The 14509-nt window shown below is 35.0% G+C and overlaps 1 long non-coding RNA gene across 1 annotated transcript; it reads right to left on the bottom strand.

Annotated features, from left to right (window-relative positions):
* Positions 1–980, bottom strand: LOC113703654 (uncharacterized). The gene is made up of 2 exons (XR_003451502.2): positions 914–980; positions 1–231 (listed from the first exon to the last, which is right to left on the bottom strand). It is a non-coding gene; the product is annotated as an uncharacterized lncRNA (long non-coding RNA).
* Between the last annotated feature and the right edge of the window lie 13529 nt (positions 981–14509).

Here is a 14509-nt window from a genome sequence, read left to right as displayed (position 1 = left end):
TTCAGCCAAACATCAACCAAGCATATATACATTGAAATCCAACATTCCAAGCCAAATCGGCATACCAAAATATCCAACTAATCCATACATGTACAATAACCAATTACAAACCAAACATTGGAGGAAACAAAACACTTAGGGTTTCACCCTCAAGGAGCTATTCAAAATACATGTACATGAGCTCAACTTGTCATTCAACTATTACAATCTTTTCCAAAAGTGTTCATTTTCCTGTAAGGAAAACAAATGGAACGGTGTGAGCTAAAGCTCAGTGAGCAACTATCACAATAGCAGTTAAGATCACATAAGCATAACCATTCAAGTCAAGTATACAATTTCGAAGTAAAGCAATTCAGTGAAAGGATACGGTCGGCTCTCAAGAGCCCATTTCCACGCTTACATTCTTGATCCACACTCATTGACCCTCCGTCAATGTTAAAAGTACCAAACCGTAGACCTCACTTCACTTCCATTCCTTCCACCCAACATACCCCAACCGGGCCCGCACTCCATTCAGTCATTTTGGTAATACTCGAGTATACCGGAACCAAAGGTCTCATTACCACAAGGTTCCTCAGTACAGTCCCCGTGGCATGACAATTTTCACGACCAAGCCCTCGCCGGCTCGATCCAATTGACTACCAAACGGGGTTGAGCTCAGTAATACAGTGAAGCCATTGGACATTCGCCCAAATGACACCAAATCAGTTTCCAAGAATGGAATTCAGTATCCAGTATATCAAGTTCAGTAATGCAGTAAAACGGTAGCCAATCAGTGATACTATCAAAAGGGGTGAGGGCGGTCAAGTACACCCTCACCTTAATCAATTCCAATATCCAAGTAAGCCTTCAAGGCATCACATATACATTTAGCAAAGCCACATAGTAACAATTAAGTGAGTAGTATACTCACCAAGTGAGAAAATGATGTTTCATGCACCGTCGTTAAACGAACGTCGTGCACCACCGTTTCCTCCTAGAACAAGTGAACAATTACCATAAGACTCGATAACGAGTCACAAAGCCAAGCCAATTATAACCCAATAGGGTTTCATATGCATAAACAAGCATAATAGCAAACCAGAAAATCAAGCATTGGAACTCATTCGTCCCAACGACAAAAATAGTTTTTGGCCTCCAAAAGCGGTAATGGCACAAAATACGCTACGCTTATCGGATGAGGGCGAAAGACCCACCATCTCGAAGCTATGAAACAGGGCTACAACAATGTAGAAGGCCTCTCAGTCCAAATCCTAGCACAACTAGGTCAAAAATGCAGAAAACCCAGCCAGAACCGCAATTGCAGGTTCCAAAATCACAGAAAACTGTAATACGTCTATCTCAGCCTACACAGATCCAAATGCATTGATTCCAAAGGCAAATGAAAGCTAAGACATCAAGCTACCATTCATCAGAAGACACCAACTTCAAATTCCAAACCAAATCCAGTCAAAACAGGCAATTACTATCCCGGTTCGGACATTCTGTTCACCAAAAACAGCAACAGTAAAAACGGCATAACTCTCTCTATACTAGTCCAAATGCCCTGAAATTTTGTAGGCACATCAAACTCATCAATACCTACAACTTTCATGTTTTGAGCAAAGTCCAATTCGGCCTCTAGCTATGACCTAAAATTTCGGACAGAATAGGGGTTCATGAACCCTAACTTTTCACATTTCATTCCAAATCCAAAATTGATTGCATTTCACAACAATTCACACCTACTAGAGCCAAAGCCCCTTATTACCAACCATCATACTAGTCCACAACATCAAAATCATATGAAACCAGAAAATTCCTCATAAAATTAAAAACTTCAACAAATCAAGCCAAACCAAGAAATAAATCATATAATCCATCACTTTAGCCACTTCTAAGCCAGACATAAACATCATTAGGTGTAGTAGAGGTTCAACCATCACTTACCAAGTAATCAAGAGAGATAGGGAGTGTGGACACCTTAGCTCTCCAAAAAAAACTTCACTAAGCACTCAAGAGCACCAAAGGAAGGAATTTTATGGAGTAGATTCTAGTTTAAGCACTTGAGTTGGGTGATTTGAGCTTGTTGGAAGCTTAAACTTGGAAGAGTTTTTCTTTCTTCTTGGATGAGAGGTTCGGCCATCAAGGAGCAAGAAATGGTAAGTTTTGTTCAATTTTTAAGATATTTAAACAAGTGGTCAAAAGGTCAAAAAATAGAATAGTAAACCATAAAGTCCACCCAAAGGGAACATGACACATGGCACCTCATTAAATGCATTCTTGTCATTCTTTTCTCTCTCACATCAATCACTTCACACATACTACTTATCTCTTAACACCCGATAAATTTTCCACAGTATCCGAAACTTAACCGTATTGGCCGAATTTTCCCGAACTTTTCGCACTAGTGGGTCCCACGTCCAATATATATTCTTAATTTTCTAAAAACTCTCCAATACTAGAAAATTCATATAAAAACTATAACTGCTCATAAAATCCACCAAGAAAATATTCCTAGGCCAGAAAATGCAGAAAACATGAAATTTAAGGGGGAAAAACCCTAGGAAACTATTAGGGCAATACGGGTTCTCACAGGCGCGACACTAACTTTTGAATCGAAAACTCTTGCCATGTTTTGACTTACAAATGGAGCACTTTTGAATCTTCCCTTGAGTGTTACCTTAGTGGTTAAGTGAAGAGAGTTTCTCTCTTAATTTGACAAGAGATTGAGCATGCTTGAGAGAAGGGTTGAGGGGAAATTGTTTGGCCTTGTTTGAACGATCATAGGTAATCGTTGATTGTGCATGTCTCAGGTATTCAAGAGGAATTCGAAGGAAACCCCGAGGAGGATTGTGAAAGCTTTCTCTTGTCTTGCTTACTTGACTATTGGTGAGTGTTCAAACTGCATGTTCCATACTCATTATTGCTAGAAATTTGCTAGACTTGATTTGACATTTCATAGGCGAGTGTGTACTTTATCGCACTTGACCTAACTTGACTAAACACTTGATATTTCATTCATGTATGTACATGTAACTTGATTTGCATGTGACCTATATCTTGACTTGAAATACTTGAAATGCTTGAAAATGTAATATGTTGGGCATTACTTGTGACTTGGTCATGGCTAGACGAGTGTGTCCTTATTCGCACTCGATCTCCATGAATTTGGAATAATTGATCCTGCATGCGGACTTGCATGTTTATGTGCATGTTTGTAGACCAGCTGCATTCCTCTTGCAGCGGTTGAACTATCGACCAGTTGCATTCCTCTTGCAGCAGTTGAACTAGACCCTTGGATCTTTATCCGAGACGTCGGGTAAGTGAAAATTTGGGTTACTCATGCATATGCGTAAATGTAGGTCGGTAACGGCTGAACTGAGCCCTCATTGGATCTCTTGCTTGAGACCAACCTCGGAGCAGTCGGGTATGTTGGGCAACCTTGGGTAAAGGACAAAATTCCTAACCTGTTTACTCCTGATTGGAATTCATGACTTGAACTCTGATATTTCTGAATACGGAGCGTTAAGTGACAACTAACGTCTCCAATCATTACCTGCGTGAGCGTTGGATGACAGCCAACGACTCTACTCCTGAATACCTGAATACTTGGGGATTTAAGCCAAATCTTGAATACTTGAATATCTAGGACTATAAGCCCAACCTATCTCTAGTTGGTGGAATCGAGCCAACAAGGGATTGGTCGAGGAGATCGACGAACCTTGGATGCTTCTTTGACGTTTGGGTCCGGTAAGGGGTGATTGGTGGACGAAGATCGACATTTAGTGGTGATTTACGGACATTATAATTTCATGGTTGATGGAGAATCAACTGACCCTGGATAGGTTGCGGTGGAATCTGGTCCCGAGAGCAGCCCATATCCTTTGTCATGAACGTGTTCTTTACCGTACACTATTGCATGATCTATTTGTCTACCTGCTTAACTATACACTAGGTCATGATCTTTCTGAGTTTGACTTGTTTCTTGATATCCTGTGTATGGTATCTTTCCTGCTATTTACCTTCCTAGTTTCTTGAATCTCACTGGATTTCTAACTCATTCCATGCAATTTGTTTTCCTTACAGGGGTAAGAACGTGAGAGTGGGACTTGAAAAAGACATAAACTTTGTCTAAGTTTTGTTAGTTGCTTGCATAGGCACTCATTAGCTTTCTAGTGGATTTGCTTGATTTTATTTTGTAAGCTTGACTCCTTGGTTGTATGAAGAGATTGTTTGGACATTTGATGTCCACAATTATATATATTTAAGGTTGTAATTGTTATTACTATTATTACTTGAGGTTGTTATTTTGTAAATTCTTCGTACATGAGTGAGTCCTGATGAAAGTTGGACAGACGGTCCGCCAAACCCTAAGGTATGCCCTAGGGAGAGGTGGGGTTGTCACAAAGCTACAAAACAAGAATTCACATTAAAATGCATAAAGGTAAATGTCTCATTAAATAGATAAAAATTGAAGGAAATGGTAAAAATGACAAAAATTTGGTGTTTACACTCGTGACACATTTTTCCTTCTTATAGTTGGATAGTAGTGAGTTAAGACTAAGAAAGTCATATTCGTTTATTTTTTATATTCGAAAGCTGACTTTTCTAATCTATACAATCAAATGAGCTAACTTATTTTTCAATTTCATAAGTGAAATGTAATGCTAGTGAAATGGAATGAACATATATGAGGTAAGGGAATAAATAGCAAAAACTAACATGTAAAGGAAAAAAAGATTCTAAAATAAAAAAATAAGCGTGAAATGGAATAAATGTCACGCAATTCATGAATCTAGCACGCAAAAGGGACCAATGGATCAAGTATTGGACTAATCTATTTCAATAAATCCTCACTAGTTTGGACTAGTAAGGAAGCGAAAAAAGGCTATAACTAGTAATTGGACTAATGTGGTGACGTCATACACTCATTATTTATAAGAATAAAATATATAAAACATGATTATAATAAATGAACACAAACGAGCACATAGCATGCATAACATACAAGTATAATATTTAGATGCAAGATATTAAAGAAAGTACGTTAGGCACGTAAGCGCATAAGCCACATAAACACACCACAACCTTATCTATTACATTACAGCACTTAAATATAATCTAAAGGGGGAAACACAAGAAAATATACATATCTAACCTATTTATTATATTTGAAGGCTTAACTATAATCTAAAAAAGGAAAATATAAGAAATAAGCCCATATAACCAACTTATTATAGTTGTCTATCTAATTACAATTTTTGTAAAAAGAAAAATATAATCTATCTACTACATTTTGGGTATTCAAATACCCACCAAATAATTATAAATTTAAACTAAATAAATGTAGAAATGAATATAAACTTGAGGTAAATAAATAAAAGAAAATATAAAAACATAGAAATGCAGAGGAGTACATAAGAGCATACAATCAGAATTTAAAAGATAGTAGAGTTACCTCTCTTTTGAGGCAGTAACAAAAATGAGGGGATCTTGACCTGTTAATGCTCAAGAGTCAATAAAAGGATCAAGGCATCAATTTAATTGAAAATACTTTAAAAGAGAACATAAAAATATACTAAATTCACATTATCAAGCCAAAGATGCAAATGAACTTAAAACTTCCAAAATTGAAAACTAAATGGATTTAAGAAAAACATAATTAACAATTAAATAAAGGAAGCAATTATAATTGAGAAATCAAAAGCTATTAGTGACTAAATTGTAAAATTAGAAAGTGTTTGATGTCAAAATACAAATTTTTAAAAGATTAGGGGGCAAAATTAAATAAAGATAAATTTTGGGGTCAAAAAGCAATGAAAATAAGGATTGAATGAAAGAAATCTAAATTTTTTGGGTCACAATAGAATTACTCAGAAGTAGAATCACTCAAAGAAACAAAAATTACAATGTATGCATATGAGTATACATAACCAAAAAGAGCGAAATGCAGCATAATGGGTATAGGGGGACTAAGACTCATGAGACAAATTTTTTCCTTTTAAAGGGGTAGTAGCGAGCTAAGACTAATAAAGTCATACTGGTCTAATTTTCCATATTCAAAGGATGGCTCTTCTTATCTAAGAAAGCAAATGAACTAACTTATTTTCTAATTTCATTAGAGAAATGGAAGTCTAATTGAAATGGATTAAACATATACGGGGTAAGGAAACAAAATAGGAAAAATTAACATCCACATGAAAAAAACAGATCGTAAAATAAAAAAATATATGCAGAAATGGAATGAATGTCACACAATTTATGAATTTAGTGTGCAAAAGGGACTTACCGGTCTAACATTGGAATAACCTATTCCTATAGATTCTTACCAGCATTGGACTAGTAAGGAAGTGGGAAAAGGCCACAACTAATATCGGACTAATGTAGTGATGTCATGCTCTCATTGTTTATAATAATAAAATATACAAAATATGATTAAATTAAATAAACACATACGAGCGCATAGAATGCATAGCATATAAGTATAATATTTTGATGCAAGATTTCAAAGAAAGCAAGTAAAGCATGTAAGCACATAAGCCACATAAACACGCTACAAACGTATCTATTACATTAGGGGACCTAAATATGATGTAAAGGGGGGAACACAAAAAAATAAATATATCTAACCTATCTATTACATTTGGGGACTTAATTATAATCTAAAATGGAGAAATATAAGAAAACAAATCTATATAACCAATCTATTACATTTATCTATTTAATTACAATTTCTATAAAAGAAAAATATAACCTATTTATTACATCTTGGGTATTCAACTACCCCAAAATAATTATAAAACTTAAATTAAATAAACTTAAAAATGAATATAAATTTAAAGTAAATAAATAAATAACTCATAAAACACATAAACGTAGAGGAACACATAAGAGCATATAGTCAGAATTTAAAAGATAGCAGGGGTACTTATCTTTTGATATATTGACCAAAATGAGGAGATATTGACCGATCTATAGTCAAGTATCAACAAAAGGATCAAAACACTAATTTAATTGAAAATACTTTAAAAGAGAATATAAAATGTACTAAATTCACATTATCATGTTAAGATGCAAATGAACTTAAAATGCCCAAAATTGCAAACTAAATACATTTAAAAAACATAATTAACAACTAAAGAAAAGAAACAATTGTAATTGTGAATTCAAAAGCTGCTAGGGACTAAATTACAAAAATCACAATTTTTTGGTATAAAATATAATTTTTTAAAAGATTAAAGGCCATTAATAAATGAAGAAAAAGTTTATGGGCTACAATGCAATTAAAATAAGGACCTAAATGAAAAAAATTATAGTTTTTGACTCACATTAGAATTACTCAAAAACTTAGAGACCAAATTATAAAATTCTAATTTTGAATAAAGGACTGTGAGGACCCGAAAATTATTTTTAAATTTTCTCCTATTTTTAAAAAATTAATTTATATTTCCTTTTAGTTTTACTTTCCTTGCCTTAATTTTATAGTAATTTTATTGGTTGAGTCAAGATTTTAATCATTTCCTCTTTAACATTTTAGTGCGTGTTCAGTTTTATAGAGTATTAAGGTAGTTTGATTGACTTGTGAGGTGTGTGCGTTATATTTGGTGGATGGGAACGACTGTGGTGCAAGAGCAATTATGTGATTAAAAATGTTAACAATTAATTGGAAAAGTCCTAAATATCTTGGTGTTTGGAGACAAAAAAGTGACAAAGAGATAGACTTAAATTGGATTAGTGCCACTTGTCGATCATCCAAGAAGTCTTGCCAAGGCTTTGACCAAGAGTTGGTCTTGTATTTATCTTCCAATTTATACCAAAAATCCTTCAATTTTGCTCCCATGAAGGCCGAAATTAAGAGAGAGAAAAGGGAGAAAAACTCTTGCAATTTCACTTTGAAATCTTGCTAGATTTTGTGGGAAAATCAACCTCAAACCCTATATCCATCAGTAGAAGATTGCAACAAGGAAGGAAGAAGCTTGGTTTGGTGGGATTTTGAGGGAAGAAAGCTGTGATTTGCTACTTTCCTTAGGAATTGAAGGTAATCTTAGTAAGGAACTACTTTTCCCCTTTAATCTTGCATTTTAGTAGATAAATTACTTGAATATGGAAGTTTTATGGAAGATTTCATGGGTTGTGAACTTGGTGGAACTTTTCTAGATTTGATTCATATTTTCCAATCATGAGATGATTATTTTCTACTTTGCTATGAAATCTTGGGCTGCCATGAGGATCTTTCAACTTATACATGTATTTTTTGTTTCACTTGAAGGATTTCTAGCTCTTGGTGTCAAATTCCAACCTAGGGTTTAAAATTCCAGCCTAGGGGTTAAAATTCCAGCTTAGGGTTATGATGTATATGTGCTAGGGATATGCTTAAATTAGTTATTTTTGTGGTTGAAATTGCTAGGAGAGGTATTGGCTTGAAACTCTTTCTTTTCTTCAAGTTTCTAATAGATTTGTAGCTAGAAAGATTGGATCTTTGATGGGTTGATGATGGGTTTCTTTGAAACCTTGATTTAGGTAGATGACTTGAGGAAAATTTCTGTTTGAAAGCTTCTTGCGGGCCGAAACTTTTGAGTGCTGTTAGCCCTTATTTTTCAAAACTTTTGGGGAAAATCTTACTTTGCAAACTTTGTTAGACATTAAACTTTGATTGTGAGTTGGATTTGAACCAAAAATCATGAGCTTAAGTGGGAAGGTTGAGTCAAGTGTTGCTGAAAATTTTTTCCATAGGAGACTCTGAGCAGTCTTGGGAAATCTATTATATCTTGGTGTAGAAAAATCCGAATTGAGTCTCGTTTGTTGCATTTGAAACTAGACTCATAGCTATTTTAACCATATAAAATTCATGATTTGGTTCACTTTCTATAAATACCAACAAAATTTCAAAGTGGGCATAAAATCCAAGACTGTCCTGTTTTTGCACTCAGTTGACTAGTGAATTGAGGCTAAGATTTGACTAAGTTATCGGTTGAATTTCATGAAGATGTCTTCTAAAGTCTATTAGTACTTCGAGTTTATTTTCTAATGGTGTAAGTTTTGTATTTTTTGACATACGAAACTCAAGTTATGTTTTTCAAAGAATGTCACCAAAGCTGAAAATTTTATCAAAAGGATTGAGTGGGACTTGGGAAACTTTGGAAAGCATTTTCTGGGTTTTAAACCTTATTTTGGTAAGATTTTGGATGCTTAAATTGCTCTCCTCACTTTTAGAATATACTTAGATTTTTTCTTGATTTGCACTTTTAAATTTGTCCTTGAACCCTGTGTGTTTGAGAGGCCATCTTGTATAGGCTTGTGGCTCATAGTTGAGCCTAATATGTGAACTTTGTTTATTTAAGCTTTGGATGGTTGGATCATGATATCTTTATCTTGATTATTCTTAGGGTTTGTCGGTGAGCACAAGCATAACCCAGGGATGAATTTTTGACATTTACTCTACTGATATCGGTGAGTGTTCCTTACATGTTGTGCTTCGAATGACTATGTGAATTGTTGCGAATGTTTGCTTGAATGTTAAACGCTTCTCAATGATTGTAAAATGGATTTTCAATGGACGAGTGTGTACTTTATCGCACTCGACCTAAGTGAATGTGAAATTTCGATGATCAAATGATTGAATGTTACTTGTGCATGACTGTAAGCCTTTGGTTGAACTAGGTCCTTGCCCTTCGTTGCTAGCCTATTCGAGCCAGAAGCAGACTCGGTTGGGTAGGTTGATGACCCTGGGCCACTGTTTTTGTATACTCGAGTATGATCACGAAATTTGGTGGAGACCTGGTCAGTGAATGAAATGCAATGAATGAAATGACTGACTGAATGAAATGAGCACTGAAGGAGTTTTCATTGTTAAATGTTTTCAAATGTTGGAGGAATAAGGGAAATGGTCGGGGACTGAATGACTGAATGAATGGCTCCAAGTGAGAACATATCCTTCCAATGATTGAATGTTTGTTTCTTGAAAGACTGTTTATTACTGTTCACAGTGTGCAAATTGTTCAATGTAATACTTCCATGTTTTATCTACTTGATTGCTTGTTTGGAAACCTTATTGGGCTTTTAGCTCATTCCTTTGGTTTTTGTTTTCCTTACAAGAGTTGAGGTCTGGAGCAATTAAGTGTGAACTAGAGTGTATAACCCTCTTGTACTTATACTTTTGGTAGATAGAATGTATTTTGACATTTGATGTTGTATCATACATTTGGCTTTTGGGTTGTAAATAAGTTCAAATTTTGGTTGAATTGTAGAACTTAAATGTTATTTTGGAGGATTGAATGGTTAATCTTGAGAGTTGATTGAGTGAGTGAGTGAGTTTTGACGAGAGTTGGGCAGACGGTGTGAGGACCCAAAATTTTCATATTTTCATTTTGGCTTACTTGCTTGAATATATAGTGAATGATAACGGACTGTTGTACCTTATTGTTTCTTTTAATTGATTGCCTAGCATTTTGTGGCATGATATATTTATGGAAAGAAAGAGATTTTAATACAAGAGATTTCAAACCCTAGCTTTGACCAAGAAAAAAAAAGGTTTTGTTTATTTTTGCTCACTTTTAGATATTTACAAGTTGTGTTATGACCCGACAGTTAGTTACATGTTTTCTTTGATTTTCATTTACTTGCCTTGAATTCTTGATTGTTTTATTAGTTGAATCATGATTTTAACCTATTTTCTTATTTTACTTGGTGCATGTTTCATTTGATGCATGTTAAGTCTCATAGTGCATGATACTAGTGTGATCGACTAGTGAGGTGTGTATCATAAATTTGGAGGATTAGAGGGAATTTTGGACAAAAAGAAATATTATTTTACAAGGTATTAAGAGATAATTAGAGATGGGATGGATATTTTGGTGAATGGAAGACAACTAGATAAGGATTACATCTTGATTTGCCATTTGTCAATAAGCCACCAAGTTTGACCAAGACTAAAGCTTGATCTTTATCCTTATTAAGCTTCCATTTGACCACAAAATAATCTTCTTCACTAAGCTTCTTGGGCTAGACGAAATTTGGGGAGAAAAGGCAGAGAAAACAACTCCATTCCTAGCTTTGATTCCTTGCCTATTTAGTGAGAAAACAAGAGAGAAACCTAAATTTACTCCATCAAATCTTGAATCAAGCTTGAGAGGAAGCTTTTGGAGGAGTTTTGGAGGAAGAAACTCTTAGTACTTCTTGGTTGCTTTTCATCTTGAGTTTGTGGGAAACAAGAGGTAAATTTGCTAAACAATCTATCTTTCTTTTCCTATACTTAGCATATGAAGTTTTGTGAGCAAAAAGGAAAAGACTTTATGGAAGATTTTGTTTGTTTTCTAAGCTATTGATGGCTGATTGTGAGGCATGAAGTGATAGTCTAGGGTAAACTTTTATGTTTGCAATTGTGATGAAATTCTTTGCTAAGAAAACTTGCTATATAACTCATGACATGTTGGATAAGATATATTGTGTATTTGCCATGGAATTAAGGTTGGAAGTTGGAAGTTTTGTGGGGAAAACTTGGGGGAACTTTGCTGAAATTTCTGCTAGAGTTGGTCGATTAAAAGAGAGATTTTTCAACTTTACTTTCCAGAATTTTATGGTGATTTTGGTAAGGTTTTTGTTTAAGATACTTTGTTAAATCTTAATCTTCATATGTATGATGAATTTGAGCCAAGGGAGTGAGATTTTGTTAAGAAAAGTTTCATTTTCTCAAATTGTGAGCAATCTGGAAATTTTCGAAGGAAGCCCTACGCAACTTTGGGAAATTGACTATAACTTTGTATAGGAAAGCCATAATTGTGTTCCATTCATTGCGTTTGAAACTAGACTCATAGAGATTTCAACGATATAAAAATTAGGATTTGGTTCAACTCCTATAAATACCAAAAAATCTGCAAAATTTCTTGAAAAACCATGACTGTTCTGTCTTTGCACATGAGATAGTAGTGAGTTTGAACTGAAATTTGACTAACCTATGAGCTAAATTTCATGAAGATATCTTCTAAAACCTGTTAGTGCTTTGAGTCTATTTTCTTATGGTGTAAGTTTTGTGATTTTTCAACCTATAGAACTCAAGTTATAATTTTTCAAAGAATGTCACCAAAGCTGAAAATTTTATCAAATGGATTGAGTGGGACTTGGAAAACTTTAGAAAATTTTTTTGGGTTTTAACCTAACTTTCTTTGGTTAAATATTGCATATTTTGATTTGAAATACTTGGTGATATGTTAATCTTAGCATGCATGAAATATTTCACTTGATTTGAACTTGATTTAAACTAGAAATCGTGGCTTTTTTAGTCTTCTAATATTAGGGTTAAAATTGTAGTTTCTGTGGTTGCTAAGTGAAGCATCAAATCTCATATTTTCTCATTATCTTGGCTTTAAGTTACTAGAGGAAGAACCAGGGTGACCAATTGATGAGATCAAGTGATGAGTGTTCCTTGCATGTTGTGTTTCTAATGACTATGTGGAATGTTGTGAATGTTTGGTTAAGTGTTAAACGCTTTTCAATGATTGTTAAATGGATTTCAATGGGCATACTTTATCACACTTGACCTAAGTGAATATGAATTTTCAATGATCAAGTGATTGAATGTTACTTGTGCATGAATGTAAGCCTTTGGCTGAATTGGGCCCTTGCCCTTCGTTGCTAGTCGACTCGAGCCAGAAGCGGACTCGGTCGGGTGGCTGGCGGCCCTGGGACAGTGTTTGGTATACTCGACTATTACCACGAAATCTGGTGGAGAACTGGCCAGTGAATTCAATGCAATGAAATCAATGAAAGAATGACATGAACACTGAAGGAATTTTCACTTGCAAATGTTTTCTAATGTCTGAGGGATAAGGAAAATAGTTGGTGAATGAATGAATGAATGACTTGAATGAATGGTTCTAAGAGAGCACGTATCATTTTAATGAATGAATGATTGATTCTTAAATGACTGCTTATTACTGTGCCAAGTGTACAAAGTACTAAATGTAAATGTTTCCGTGTTTTGCCTGCTTGATTGCTTGTTTGGGAATCTCACTGGACTTTTAACTCATCCCATTAGTTGTTTTCCTTGCAGGAGTGGAGGCTGGAGCAAGTAAGCGTAATTTAATGTATATAAGTTCCTTGTACTTGTACTTTTATAGATTTAATGTATTTGAGATATTTGGCAATGTAAAGCTACGTTTCACTTTTGGCTTGTAAATGAAGTTGAATTATGGTTGATTTGAGGACCTTCTATGTTAATCTAGAGGTGTGAATTACCATTTTCAAGAATGCTAGTGAGTGAGTCCCGGTGAGAGCTAGGCAAGCAGTCCGTCAAACCCTTGGGTACGCCTTAGGGGAAGGTGGGGTCGTTACAAGGACCTAAGAGCCAAATTACAAAATTTGATTTATGATTTAATGAGAAATACAAAGAAAACATGTTTGGGTCATTTAGTGTTTGGGCCATACTACTCTAGCCCAAAAAGATCCAAATTATCTCATCTAAACAAACCGAAATAATTGAATGTCCAAGTAGAATTCGGAGTTATTTGCCTTTGGATGCTATTCTTCAGAAATATGGTGTTCACCTTCCATCCAAATGCCATTGTTGTTACAATGCAAAAGAGACAATTGTGCATTTCTTCTTGTTGGGACCGGTAGCGGTGGAGGTGTGGTCTCATTTTGCTAGGAGATTCGGGGTGGTCATGGATGGTTGTGGGTGCTTGTCTTCAATTTTTTTATTGTGGTTTTACTCTAATCCTTTGGTGGCTAAAGATCATATACGGGTACCTTTCCAGTGGTCATTTGCTGGTTATTGTGTTTAGAAAGGAATAATACTCATTTTAGAGGTGGCTCCTGTCAAGCATTAACTATTATATGCCAGGTGGACCAGTTTATGGAGTTATTGGGAGTTTTGAGAGTGTTTAAGGTAAAACATTTTAAAGGGGTAGGGATTGTGAGTTAGTTCGGTTGCTACCGTATCAACTCAGAAGATTTGTCATGTGGCGATTGCTTGGGTGAAACCTCCACTGGGGCAATTCAAACTCAACTCTGATGCAAATGTTTTTAATGGGCATGCTTTCGATGGAGGTTTGGTTAGGACTCACAAAGGAAAATTGGTATTTACGTACTATAAAAAGTTAGGAGATTGCATTGTAGTTTTGACGGAAGCTTATTCGTTGTTGCATGGCCTGCATGTATGTAAGAAGAGAAGGGTTTGACCTTCATAGGTTGAGGTTGATTCCCTAGTGCTTACTAGTTTGCTCTTTTCAGGAAAATTAGCTACATGGCCATTGTGTGTGGTGTTAAGGAAAATAAGGAGGTTATTGTCGTATTTTTTGGTCTTCATGGTGCATATTTTTCGCAAGGCTAATTTAGTTGCCGATAAATTAGCATCTCTTTATTTACATTCATATAGAGTTTTTGAGATTGTTTCTAGTATCCCTCCAGCTATTAGAGGTGTGATGGCTTTAGATGTTAGAGGTGTTCCTTCTGTAAGAACGATAGTAGACAAAGGTTGAATTTAGGTTATTAAGGTCGGGATTGGCCCCTCGAACTCATTGTACTTGTTTTA

The sequence above is a fragment of the Coffea arabica genome, chromosome 8e, assembly GCF_036785885.1.
Source record: "Coffea arabica cultivar ET-39 chromosome 8e, Coffea Arabica ET-39 HiFi, whole genome shotgun sequence".
In the NCBI taxonomy this organism is placed as follows: domain Eukaryota; kingdom Viridiplantae; phylum Streptophyta; class Magnoliopsida; order Gentianales; family Rubiaceae; genus Coffea; species Coffea arabica.
The sequence above is the reverse complement of the archived record's forward strand: the minus strand, read 5'-3'. Positions and strand labels throughout refer to the sequence as shown.